The 12,553-nt window shown below is 42.8% G+C and overlaps 1 protein-coding gene across 1 annotated transcript in view; it reads right to left on the bottom strand.

The window, feature by feature from the left end:
- BCL2 (BCL2 apoptosis regulator) overlaps positions 1–12,553 on the bottom strand; it is a gene marked incomplete at both ends in the record, with an annotated part of 214,322 nt that overhangs the window by 128,669 nt on the left and 73,100 nt on the right. The window lies entirely within an intron of this gene.

Genomic DNA, 12,553 nt, shown 5'->3' with positions numbered 1-12,553 from the left:
TCTTTTGCTTTCACTCAGAAAAATCGAGAACTTGCATCTCTCTGGAGAACAATCCATCTCTATTTCCCTTAAACTAGCCTCTTGGGCTGTGTCTACAGGATACAAACAAGTAGCATAAAAAGAGAAGAATTATGAGCAGGTCAAGGGGCTGTTGTGACAACTCAATCTAGCACTGAGCAGGGCTCTAAATCTTCTAAGTCTTCATGAGAACAGCATCGACTCCTTTCTCCTGGCTTCCGACTTCGTTACCATTGAACACTCTTACGTGAAATACCAAATAGTTAAAGAGTCAGACTCGAGATTTCCAGAGGCTTCACTTGGCAAAGTAAATGGGCCTCTCTGATGAGTGTGTCTAGAACCAAGGGGCAGAGCATCTTTTCAGTCCACCATTTGAAAGTTAACTTCTAAGGAGTGAGACTTCAGTATCACAGCACGAATCCATTTCATCAGTCCCTGGCAGCATGCTGGGCAGAACAAACAGAACACCTTGAGGAAAAGAAAAGAAAAGAAAAGAAAAGAAAAGAAAAGAAAAGAAAAGAAAAGAAAAGAAAAGAAAAGAAAGGAAAAGAAAAGAAAAGAAAGGAAAAGAAAAGAAAAGAAAGGAAAAGAAAAGAAAAGAAAAGAAAGGAAAGGAAAGGAAAAGAAAAGAAAAGAAAGAAGGAAGAAGAAAAAGAAAGAAAGAAAGAAAGAAAGAGAGAAAGAAAGAGAGAGAAAGGAAAGTTAGTTCCAGAGCTTGCTCTGGGCCCCTCTGCATTCCTTTTTTAAGCATTACAAGATTGGTCCTAGGCCACAGATGCAGCTTTTGGATGTCAGATCCAGCAGACAGATGTTTTCCCTTAAATCTGTTGTCTCTCCCTCAATCTGTTTATAGCTTGTTTCCATTTCAGCCTGCACCTAAAGTTCCCACTACAAACTGCACGTGCAGAAGGTTTCTTGCCTCTGCACACACAAAGGGGCACTTTCCTATGATTTGTTCTGTTTTCTAAGAGGAATGTCTCTACTTTTCAGGTGATGCATTAACCCCTTCCTGGTACGCTTGCTTTCTCAGCCGTCTTGAAGAAACGCAGTAGCAAATAAATGCCCCGTAGGAATGATTAAGTTATATGGCTCCAGAAAGGGCTTTTTTCTTAGAAGTCAACTGCTAAGGCCACGTGACTGGCATTAGCCCTTTAAACCACCGGGGCATCAACCCCGCGATACGGCCAGGAATGCAACCCTCAGTTCTTTTTGTTCCGGGCTGGTAGATGGTCTTCACGTTAAGTCAGACCAGGAACTCCATGTGTCAATCAAGCAGATTCCCTGGCAGCCAAAGCAAGCAACAGAATTCCAAGGCTCGTCCAAATGCTCGCACTCCAGATTCATCCTGAACACGATCCAGCCTAAAAGCAGGAGAGCATCTGCTGCTATTTCTCAGACACGAAAGTGCCGCGAGACAGGGGTTTCTTGGTGGAGACGGAAGACTCTGTAACCTGCTGGCAGTGGTGGCTATAGGGACCTAGGTATGGATATGAAAACACACGCACACGCGCACACACACGCACAAGTGCATGCATGTGAGAAGTCTCAAAATCTGAGTAAGGTCTGAAGATTATATGAATGTTAATTTCCTAAGTGTTGAAGTGTTGGTAGTGTACACGCCATATATCTGGTTTTGTTTTCTTTTTGTGGTATAGGAGATTAAACCCAGAGTCATCCCACCTCAGAGATACACCCTCAGCCCTTTTTATTTTTTGATTTGACATGGGGTCTTGCTAAGTTACCAAGAGTCCTGCCAAGTTGCTAAGGATACTCTTGAACCTGGAACTTTCCTGGCTCAGCCTCCCAAGTACAGGGATTACAGGCATGTGCCACCACCCTGGACTAATCCTATACACTCTCATTATGCAAGATATTATTTAGCACCAGGAGAAACTGGGGAAGGGCACATAAGATCCCTTCTTACTCCTTCTGCAATTTTCTATGAACCTATCATTTCTTTTCAAATTAAAAGGCTCAAAGAAGTTTTCTGGAAAAGTTCCACAAGAATGTGAACACCTGTCTGGCAGAAATATGCCCCACCCAGCCTGACAGTAGGTAAAGCTCTGTGCCATTTCTTTCTCCTGCTCACAGTATTTGTAAGTGTTTCCTTTAAGACATTTAAGTCTTCCTCTAAGACATGAAGTCAAATAACCTCCCAATGCATAGAAACAGAGGCCCTCTGCACATGAGACCTATGGAGACAGGGTGGGAGGGTTAACGTGGCTTTTGCAGGGTTCATTCTGGGCTGGCTGGTGTCCTGCTCTCCACCGGAACTCTAACAAAACAGTATCCTCCTGTTGTTTTGTGGGTGTTGACAATAATCTAGAGGCTTTAGGAGGGAATGGGCTCATATCCTAACTCTATGGCAAACAGAGTAAGTAGTAAGTGCATTCATTAAGGGACAGGGAGGAAAGGGGAGTCTAACTTTGTGCAGGACTTTGTTCTTTCTTTTGTCTATAAAAATCCCCCCCAGGACTTTTTTTCTGTGTGTGTGTGTGTGTGTGTGTGTGTGTGTGTGTGTGTGGTACTGGGGATAAAACCCAGAGCCATTCTACCTCTGAGCTATGAGCTACCCCCCCAGCTCTAATTTTTTTTTATTATTTTTTATTTTGAAACAGGGTCTCAATGAGTCATAAAGACAAAAACCGGCCCCTTGTCTGGCCACAGTGAGTTCAGTGTAGACTGCAATCTCATCGAGGCTTTCCTTTTCCCCTGGCTACTCCCTCCATTATTCTTGTTGTCTTCTACCATTTGCCCTGTTTTAGGGGTTCGCTCACTTACTGTCTGTAGCTTTGCATTCCCACAGGAGCCCCGTGAAAAGCCTGTCTCTTTGGAGCATCACGGGCTCCCTGGCACTGAGGACAGGGGGGTACCTGTTGACTTCTGAATGGCTGAAGAGAAGAGGGCTACATCTCCGAAGTCAGGGCCCTTGGGATGGCGATTCTCAAACACAGAGGTCATTCACAAATCGTGCAGAGCCTCAATTAATCACCACCCACGTCGATTTGTGCAAGTGACCGGTCATGTCATGTTTGACTAAAAGAACAAACGCGGATAACTCAAGAGGTGTGTTCCATGCAAGCATCTGAGCTTCAGTCGTATGCGGATCCCAACAAGAAGATACAGTCCCCGCTGCCAGGTTCTGTCTGAGACAGACAGGCACTAGCAGGCAGGCACAGGTGCTCCTACCTATAGCTGATGGGGACAGGAGAGCCAACACACATCCAAACACATCCACAGGCACAATCTCCCATCTTCAGTGATGTCATCCAACGTTATACTTCTGAGTGTGTGTGCATGTTTGTTCCATCCCTGCAGATGGAATCCAGGGACATTCTATCTCCGACATTCTACACCCAGACATTCTACACCCAGAGCCCTGTTTTATTCTCTTATTTTGAAAGAGGGTCTCACTAAGTTGCTGAGGCCGGCCGTGTGATCTCCTGCCTCAGCCTCCCAAGTACTGGGATGACGATCATGTGTACCACTACGCCTGGATTATACTTCTTTTACTTTAAAAGTTAGACTGTAGTGAGGGGAATCCTCCACCAACAAAAGCAGAAGAAAAGCACCGGGGAGGCAGGTTCTCTGGGCACAGGTAGGCAGTGTGGGGGAGAAGGAGCCCCTTAAGACGCTGTGGCGGCCCATGGAGATGTTCTTGGATGATGACATCATCCCCATTGTCTGAATCCCTGGGGTTCTCAGAGGTGAGAATGAGGACTGCCCTATCACACAGTCACCACACAGTCAAGTGTTGAGCTGCATTTCCCTGGAAAATGCCTTGATACTGATATTGCTCAAAAAGATAATCCACCATGTCCGCGATGTCATAAGACAACTCTTGGAGTGTTGTGTTTTCAGATGTGACAAAATGGTTTTTTAAATATTTTTTATTATCATTATTAATTTTTTTTTTTTTGCAGTACTGGTGATGGAACCCAGGGAGATTCTACCTCTGAGCCACACCCCCAGCCGTAATTTTTTATTCTTTGTTTTGAAACAGAGCCTCACCGAGTTGGAGTTGCAAAGGGCCTCTATAAGTAGCTGAGGCTGTCCAAGAACCATGATCCTCCTGTCTCAGCCTCCCAAATGCTGGGATCACAAGTGTGCGTCACCATGCCCAGCTTGGTGAAATGTTTTAAATAAATTATCTTACATGCATCTGCTTTGGTGAGAAATGGAAAAAAAAAATCCTTTAAAATCACAGGAATAAAGCTGAGCGTGGCAACACATGCCAATGATGCCAGAGCTCAGGAGGCTGAGAAAGGAGGACTGCAGATTCAGCAACCTAGCAAGGCCTCAGCGACCTAGCAAGATCCGGTTTAAAAATAAAAAATAAAAAATAGGGCTGGGGGTGTAGCTCAGAGGTGGAATGCTCCTGGGTTCAATCCTCAGCAACACACACACACAGACACACACACACACACACACACACACACACACACACACATGCACACACAATTTACAGGAATAAGAAAAAAGGAGGCCAATGACCCCTTTAGCTTTAAAAGAATAACGTGGAGTCAAACCGCGCCAAACTTAGTCTTCTGATGCCGCAGTCAGCATGTGCTCACTGACTCCCCTTCATTTCACGCTTCTCTTAAAAGAAAACAGGCTGGACTGTTTCAGTAAATAACAAAAGGTCAGAGAAATGCTGCGCACAACATGAGCAAAATAACTGCTCAACCTGCCAAGACGTTTCCAAAGGCCTCACAGGCAGAAAACCCCGGTGGGGCAAGAGCGCACAGATCCGGCCAGAGGAAGAAAAGGTCCTAACGGTGCAATCTGCCATCGGGCCTCTGCTTGTACATCATTGAGAAATTAAAATATGTATTTTTAAATTACATGATAATAAAATATAATATATAGAAATATATAATTATATCATAAAATTTATGGGTGTATGTGTATATATAAGACAGCATACACTCTAAATAGAGATATAGATAATTATATAATAACATATATGTATATATATGCTCACATATATATAGTGAACTTTAGTATTACATTTACCATCTTGAAAATAAAACCATAGCAAGTTACGAGGGTGACTGAATGTCTCTACCCGTCTTCTATTCCTGCCGTATGTATGACAGCATACACTCTTTCTCTCTCTCTAGAGTGTGTATGCTGTCTTTTTCAGTCAAAACCAAGACGCGATATCCCTCATAAAGAAGGAGCTTGCCTATGAATGGAGTCTGGCTTTCGGGCTCCTCTCCTTACGCCGTACTTGGATTTTAAGGCTGAGTGCCAAAGCGGTGGTCGGATGACTATGTGCTACAAAGAAACTTCCAACTAGTTTCATGCCAACCACCCGAGGTGGGAACTGCACGTGGTTCTATCTACAGACATTCTCAGAGGTGAACGGAACGCTGCTCATAAGAGTTTTCTAGAGAGACAGAGAATAAACCAGGACTCTGTCCTCAAGATACGGATGGCTGCAACCAACTCTGAATCAATAATCTGGTGGGATCCTGTGCTTCCCCCCAAGGTGTCCCAGCTGTTAGCCACGCAGACGACGCGCACTTGGCGGTGTACCGTCACCCTTGTTGCAAAGAGGGGATCTTGTTCCTCTCAGCCCTCCCCGGAGCCCTGCAAGAGGCTGAGGCTCCGCATTTTCACTGGGCTGAGCCGATGGCATCCATGTTCTACCACGTTCCTGGAGTAAAACAGGGGGGCCGGCATTTTGCAGAATATTTCCCCCGAAATACCAGTCTTGCAAGATGTTGCCTGGGTGAAAAAAAACGACACTGATTCCACGATGAAATACACTTTGCAAACGCTTCCTACGATTACCACGGTCCTCAGTTTCGGATTCGCGAAGCAAAAGAGCCTATTAAAGATTCAGCGAAGTCCTGCAGGAAAGAAACCTAAGTCAGCATTTCCCAAGGGGCTTTCAGAAGCCTTTTTCAATGAATGCATGCTACCATCCCCAGGAACTAGTGTTCCGTGGAGGGCAAGCTGCCTGGGAGTAGTTTCTAGTTCGTGCCCAAGCCTGTCTAACCTTAGCTAAGGTGTCACTACGTCCAGCCGATACTTCCTTCATGATAGATTGCTGCGGTCGGTACTGCCCACTTAACCCCATTGTTAGTTGCCTGTTCTTTAGCTCACTGCTTCACAATATTATAGATTCACAGAAGGTCAGAGTTCTAAGTGCCCTTAGAAATAATCATAAACTGAAGGTCAACCCCGGAACTAACAGAAGAGTTAACTAAGACCCACAGAGTGGAGGGACTGGGCTGTGCAATCACAACACGGCATGTTTGGGTCACGTAGGGCAGGGTGGTTTGGAGCACCTCCTCCCTGCCTCCTGTCTCCTCTGTGGACAGGCATCCCTGCAGTGGCCCAAGGAAAGAAGTCACTGGGACAGCCACCAACCACCTTTTGGTACACTTGCCACAGGTCCCCCACCCAACTTGTTAACAATTCTGTATGTTAAAAAACCAGAAAGCTCAAAACCAGACAGTCAATAGCTAGCTGGACGAGGATTTGAACCAAGAACAGTCTGACTCCATAACAGATAACAAATACTCCCGCCTGTGTATTACAGTCCCTCTCAGCAAAGAGACTCTGCATAAAAAGCATGATGAATTACATATTAAATTAGGAATTTGTATGTCTGAAGCTGGGGGCAGAGTAATATCACTACGGCAAGGGAGATCAAACTATTCTCTTACGTATTCTACCATGCAGGGAAGGCAATGAATTTTTACTACTAATGAAAAAGGAATCAAGCTAACTAAGTAATGAGAATTCAATTATGGTATTGCCGATCATCCCACATAATACATCTGCAAATTTTTGCGTGGTCATTTAACCTTAGAGGTTACTGGCTCTTCTGGTCCTGTGTTAATTCACTTTGGTTATTATCCATGAAATATGGTATGGACAGAAGCCCAGTTAATATGACGATGTTGATGATGGTGATAGAGGGATAATGCACTTGCATTGTAAACACAAATGCATGTACTCCTTAGCCACGGTAGTGCATGCCTGTAATCCAAGTACTTAGAAGTGAAATGGGGGGTGGCGGGTTCAATGCCAACCTCAGCAACTTGGTGAGACCTAATAAAACCCTGTTTTGAAACAGGGTAGTCCTAGGACTAACTGTGGTAGTCCTAATGGGAAGTGAACTTTCTCCAGGGATAATCAACCGATAAACTTAAGATAATTTTTTATATGTTTTTCCATAATCCAAACCCCAAAATTCTAATTTCTTTGTTGGCTAGGTACTTTGACCACTGTTAATAGAATTGCTGTTTTTCAAGAATTTCTGAAGTGAACATGTAGCCCATAAGTTTAAGTAAAATATTAAAAATAAAACAACAAACCAATAACAAACAAATAATAATAGTAAAAATCTATGAATAATCAAATGAAATACTGGCCTTGAAGGGTTCATATTGCTTATTACAATAACTACCATGAAACCAAGTTTATGGACTCCATGAAGTTTCAATATTGATGAAGGGGGAAATTTTTAATTTTCATAATTTAGAGCCAACTTTAACTGTATACTCTTACCCAAAAAAAGAGTAACACTAAAACTGATATTTTATATTTGACTGTCCAGACAAACTTTTTAGTCAGTCTCAGGTAGTGAACTTTACCTAGTATTACATTTACCATCTTGAAAATAAAACCATAGCAAGTTACAAGGATGACTGAATGTCTCTACCCGTCTTCTATTCCTGCCGTAGAACGTGTGAATTTTCCTACTACCTCAAAAAAGACATCAATGAGATTTTTATTCCCTGAGATGATTAGATATGACAGAGTGGATATACATGAAGAAACAGAACTTGTTGAGTCGTGAATATTCACACCATGGTTTTATCTGACAGAAGATTTGCTCTCAAGTTAATCGGATGCAAAGGGCCAGTCAACACCCACCGGACTTGTCCCTTGCTTATTAACATTCCAAATGCCCTTGATTTGATCAGTCCCTGGTTACACCCTCAAGTCTTGGTGGTAGGGCTCTGATAACAGAGTAGATATAAGTAAATGTGTTAGGGTCAGTTCAGCATAGGTTCTGCCAAGGAGAAATTATTATTATTATTATTATTATTATTATTATTATTATTATTATCATCATTATTTTGTGTGCATGTGGTCCCAAGGATTGAACCATTCTTCCTCTGAGCTACACTATTTTTTTATTTTTTACTCTTTATTTTGAAACAGGGTCTCACTAAGTTGCAGAGGGCCTCACTAAGTAGCTGAGGCTGGCCATGAACCTGCGATCCTCCTGTCTCAGCCTCTGAGGAGAAACTCTGCATCCATAATGTACAGGCTCTCGAGTTAGAGGAGAAGAGGTAACAGGCCAGCAGTGCGGAGGAGGCAGAAAGCAGGGGTGGACTACAGAGCTTCCAGCCCCTGCTTGGTCACACGTGATTTGTTTTAGTAAATGCACCGACAACAGACACCAACTCCTTCGACCAAAATTTACTCTCTCAGTAACTCAAGTTGTTCCCAGGACGCACACAGCTTGGGTCTGTCTCTTCATTGTGTGGACCCTAGGTCCATAGCGGTCATTCTGAACCAGGCACCATTCTGAGCACAGACTCCTTTAAAGCTCACAAGAACCCGATGAGGAAGACATTATTGTATTTCACACCCTGCAAACGAGGGAAGGGAGCCCCCAAATTGCTCGGGTGGAAAAGAGCAGCTGGGGTTTGAATCCAGGCAGCTGGTTCAAGGCCACACAGACACCTGCCACTCTGATGACCAATTATGAAGTCGCCTATACGTACCAGCCTCGGATAAGAAGCATGTTCAAAGCAGTCAGGAATCACGTCTAAAATAAGAATCGATTGCAACACTTAAAAAAGGGTTAAAATAGTCTCGGAGCCTTCATATGTGAGGAAACCTAATTGCTGGAGAGCCTGCATGAGAAAAGTTCTTACATCCTGTTTCTAAACATCGGGGACCAGTTCAAAACCCCCTCCCTAACAACCCCAGCCATTTACAGTATAAATTGGGGGTCAGGGAGGAGAATCTATGCCATGGACAGTAGAGACTCCTATTACAAGAATTTGATTATCTTGCAATCTAGAGACGAATAACTTAATTGCTAGAGTTAAAAGGCTTGTCTGTTTTCAGAAAAATGAGATTTTTATTTGGGATTCCCCAGTATATTAGAAAGATGATTCTCAGTAAATTGTGGGCAAGAAGGAAATAATATACATACTTGCGGCTATGAACAGCTAACCAGGAGAAAAAGAAAGAAAGAAAGAAAGAAACTCCCTAGACTTGCCTACTTCCAAAACCTGCCAAATATTTTCTTTCTTTTCCACCCTACTAAGCATTTCTCTCTTATCGGTAGGATCCATTTCCCACCTGAGTTTTTTTTTTTTTTACATACTTGAAATACACATAAAGTTAGTGTTTATTTTCCACCCACTGAAAGCTCCTTTGAATTATTCTTTCTTCGGTCTTTACTGTCAAGAGTTCCCGTCTGTTTGGAAAGCTTCAGCATAAGAGAAAGCTTCCTTTTATGTACAACAAACTCCCCACTACGGAGAATGTTTGTTGAGAGATAAAGGGATGCCTGCCCAGAGGTTTTTCTGCTTTGGAACAATGGCCATGTATAACATGGCCGAACCAAAACGAAAGCATGCTCAGGCAGAGTCCCATTTTCCTTTGATGAATGTTCCTCTTAACTGGGGTCATGATTATGGAGCCCCTTTCTTATAGTCCAAAGTTACTTCAAACTTCCAAATGTTTTTGTTATAAATTAATACATGTATTCAACATATGGGTTACGGAAAAGGTACCATATGTCACGGTCCTGCCCTGGCTCTTCACCCTGAGTGTTAGGTTTCAACTCAAATGAAGATGGGGTCCTCCAGTGGGCCGTCACAGGCTCCATCCTGGCAGCACATGACTATCGTGCTCTCTGGATTTCTACAAAAATCATCTGATGAGAACATAAAGCAGAGGGGTGGGGTCTTCCAGAGACTGCCTGGAATGTGGGCAGAGATGAAATTTAGAGAGGTAAGAATGCAAAGCTGCGAGACAGGGCCTGGGACCTGGATCTGGACCTTAGGTGGTGGCGCCCAGCCATTGAGAACATCAACTTAAATAAGAGCCTGGGATTGCAAGTTCAACCCCTACGAAGGACATCTGGAAGACAAAGTACACATAATGGGAAGGGCCTGGAAGTTTACCTCATTATCTCCATTTCACTGATGGTACAGCTAAAGTCCCAAAGAGCTAAGTGACCCAGATCTAGACTGGTAGAGGGCCGCATTGCCGCCTTCTCCAGCTCTGTAAATTATTAACCAGAACTTTCTATTAACTTTCCAGTAGCTGCAGGCATACGTTACTGGTCACCAATAAAATGGGATGATGATATAGACAGCTCAGGAACTCATTACATCTGTTACCTCCGGTAGACCAGGCTCGGTGATACTTCAGTTCAGGGCCCCTTTCCTGTTCTAGAAAACCTGGCCTGTGTCCCAGGGCTCAACTGCCATCTTGACCTTCATTCCTTGCCACACTGAGACCTCACAGGACATGTTGCTTAGTGCTTCTAATGTAAAAGCCACATCTGATTCATTCAGATGTCCAAGTCGTCAAAAACCAAAATGGCCTAGTGCGAAATCCTGAAGATTGAGAATACAGACTCGGAGAGATGCCATTTCCAGCCAGGAGAGGCAATGTGGTTTAAGAGCCTAGACTTCCATTTCTCACTTTGCAATTGACTTGCTCTAAAAACCTGGGCTCCTCGCTTCTTAAGCTTGGTCTGCCCTGGGTTTCCCCTGTGTACAAATCATGGGAAGACAACTACTTCTCATGAGAAGACATCTAACTACCTCTCGGGGGTGTTATGAAGATTATCTAATTAATGCTTTAAACCATGTGGCCTTAGGGAAGTTCAGGGTGACACACAGTACTATTGTTCTAATCGCCTGTGGTTTGGTGGTATGCACACACTCCAAAATTTCTTACTACCCCTCAAAAGTAAGACATTAGTTTTGTGCTTATTTGAGAGGTTCTCACAAAGTGTTATATTCAGAACATTAACTGAATCCAATTGAATGTGGCAAGGGAACATGCTAAGACTTAGTAATGGTGCTATCTCAATCTACAAACACTTAAAGAAGAGAAAGGACTTGATGGTTCATTAATCAAATAGACTCGCTGGGACACCGAGTCAGGAGTCTCACTCAGGTTTAGATTTAGTTTAGAGAAGACTCTAAAAGTGCTGTCACGGTGCATTGGATGTCTAAGTTCTGCGGGTTATATTAACTCAAGTTACAAAATGACTGGTAAAATATGCACAGATAGATTAGTTTATGGGAAAAAGAAATCAACCCAGAGTTCAAGTGTGACTCGCTCCAGGACTAGCTCCGTATTTACTGAGAGTCATGCCCAGCTCCACACACTGTGGCATGGCTCGGCTGGCCTGCACTAGGGGTATATAACTGGGCATCAGCAGATCTCTTTATAGTTTTGGGGTCATGAAAGAGGGTGAATGAGCCCCTACAAGCCTGCCCTTGTCCTAATCTTCCATTCCAGATCCTAATGAATCAATTTAACCATCCACAGAAGAAGTGGAGCTAATTAACAGTTAAGATTTACATCTATTAAAGTCCACTAAGCAGGTCTGATCCAAGATAATCTCCTTCCAGGCTGTTTTCATCAGTTTACACTAAATGAGAAAATTTAGGAGAGTAGTTCGTTTTTTGTTTTTTGTTTTTTGAAGTTAAATTCATCCAAATTTAAAATGCTATAACTCATTCCAAGATTATGTCACTACTTTTTTGGTGTTAAATATTATTTATTTCACCAGTGAGTGTAGCTGATTTATTAATATACCAATTTAGCAAAACAAAAAGTTAACAGCTCAGCCGAGCATGGTGGTGTTTGCCTATAATCCCAGTGACTTTGGAGGCTGAAACAAGAGAATCTCAAATTTGAGACCAAGTCTGGGCCACTTAGCCAAACTCTGTTTCACAAGAAAAAGATAAAAAGGAAGGGCTGGGATGTATCTCAGTCCTCAGTAACACACACACACACACACACACACACACACACACACACACACACACACACACAGAGTTAGCATTTTATTTTGATCATTAAAATTTTAAAAAGTAAAAAAAAAAATTTTAGCTAGCACTTAGTTACCTGATACTGAAAACTCATAAATAGCAGAGGTCTACATTGCGACTGTACCATGTCATTAAATGTTTCATAATAATCCAAAAAGCCTCATTTCAATATCTAATGCAAGTAGATTGCAAGATTTGCTAATAAATGAAGTTTCCAAAGAAAAGTGTGCTGCCAACTAAAATCAAATGAAATGTAGATTCTAAAGTACTATACAAACAGAAATTAGATTGTCATTTTTCGAGTGTTATAAAGGATTTTAATTAAAACTCAGAAAGCACTTGGCATGGTGGTGCACACCTATAATCCCATTCCTTGGAAGGCAGAAAAAGGAGGTTTGAGGACAGGGGCATGTGGCATGTTGGCAAGACACTCTTTTGAAAGAAAAAATAAAATAGGGCCGGGGGTGTAGCTT

The sequence above is a fragment of the Muscardinus avellanarius genome (genome assembly GCF_963383645.1).
Source record: "Muscardinus avellanarius genome assembly, chromosome: 17".
Classification (NCBI taxonomy): Eukaryota; Metazoa; Chordata; class Mammalia; order Rodentia; family Gliridae; genus Muscardinus; species Muscardinus avellanarius.
The sequence above is the reverse complement of the archived record's forward strand: the minus strand, read 5'-3'. Positions and strand labels throughout refer to the sequence as shown.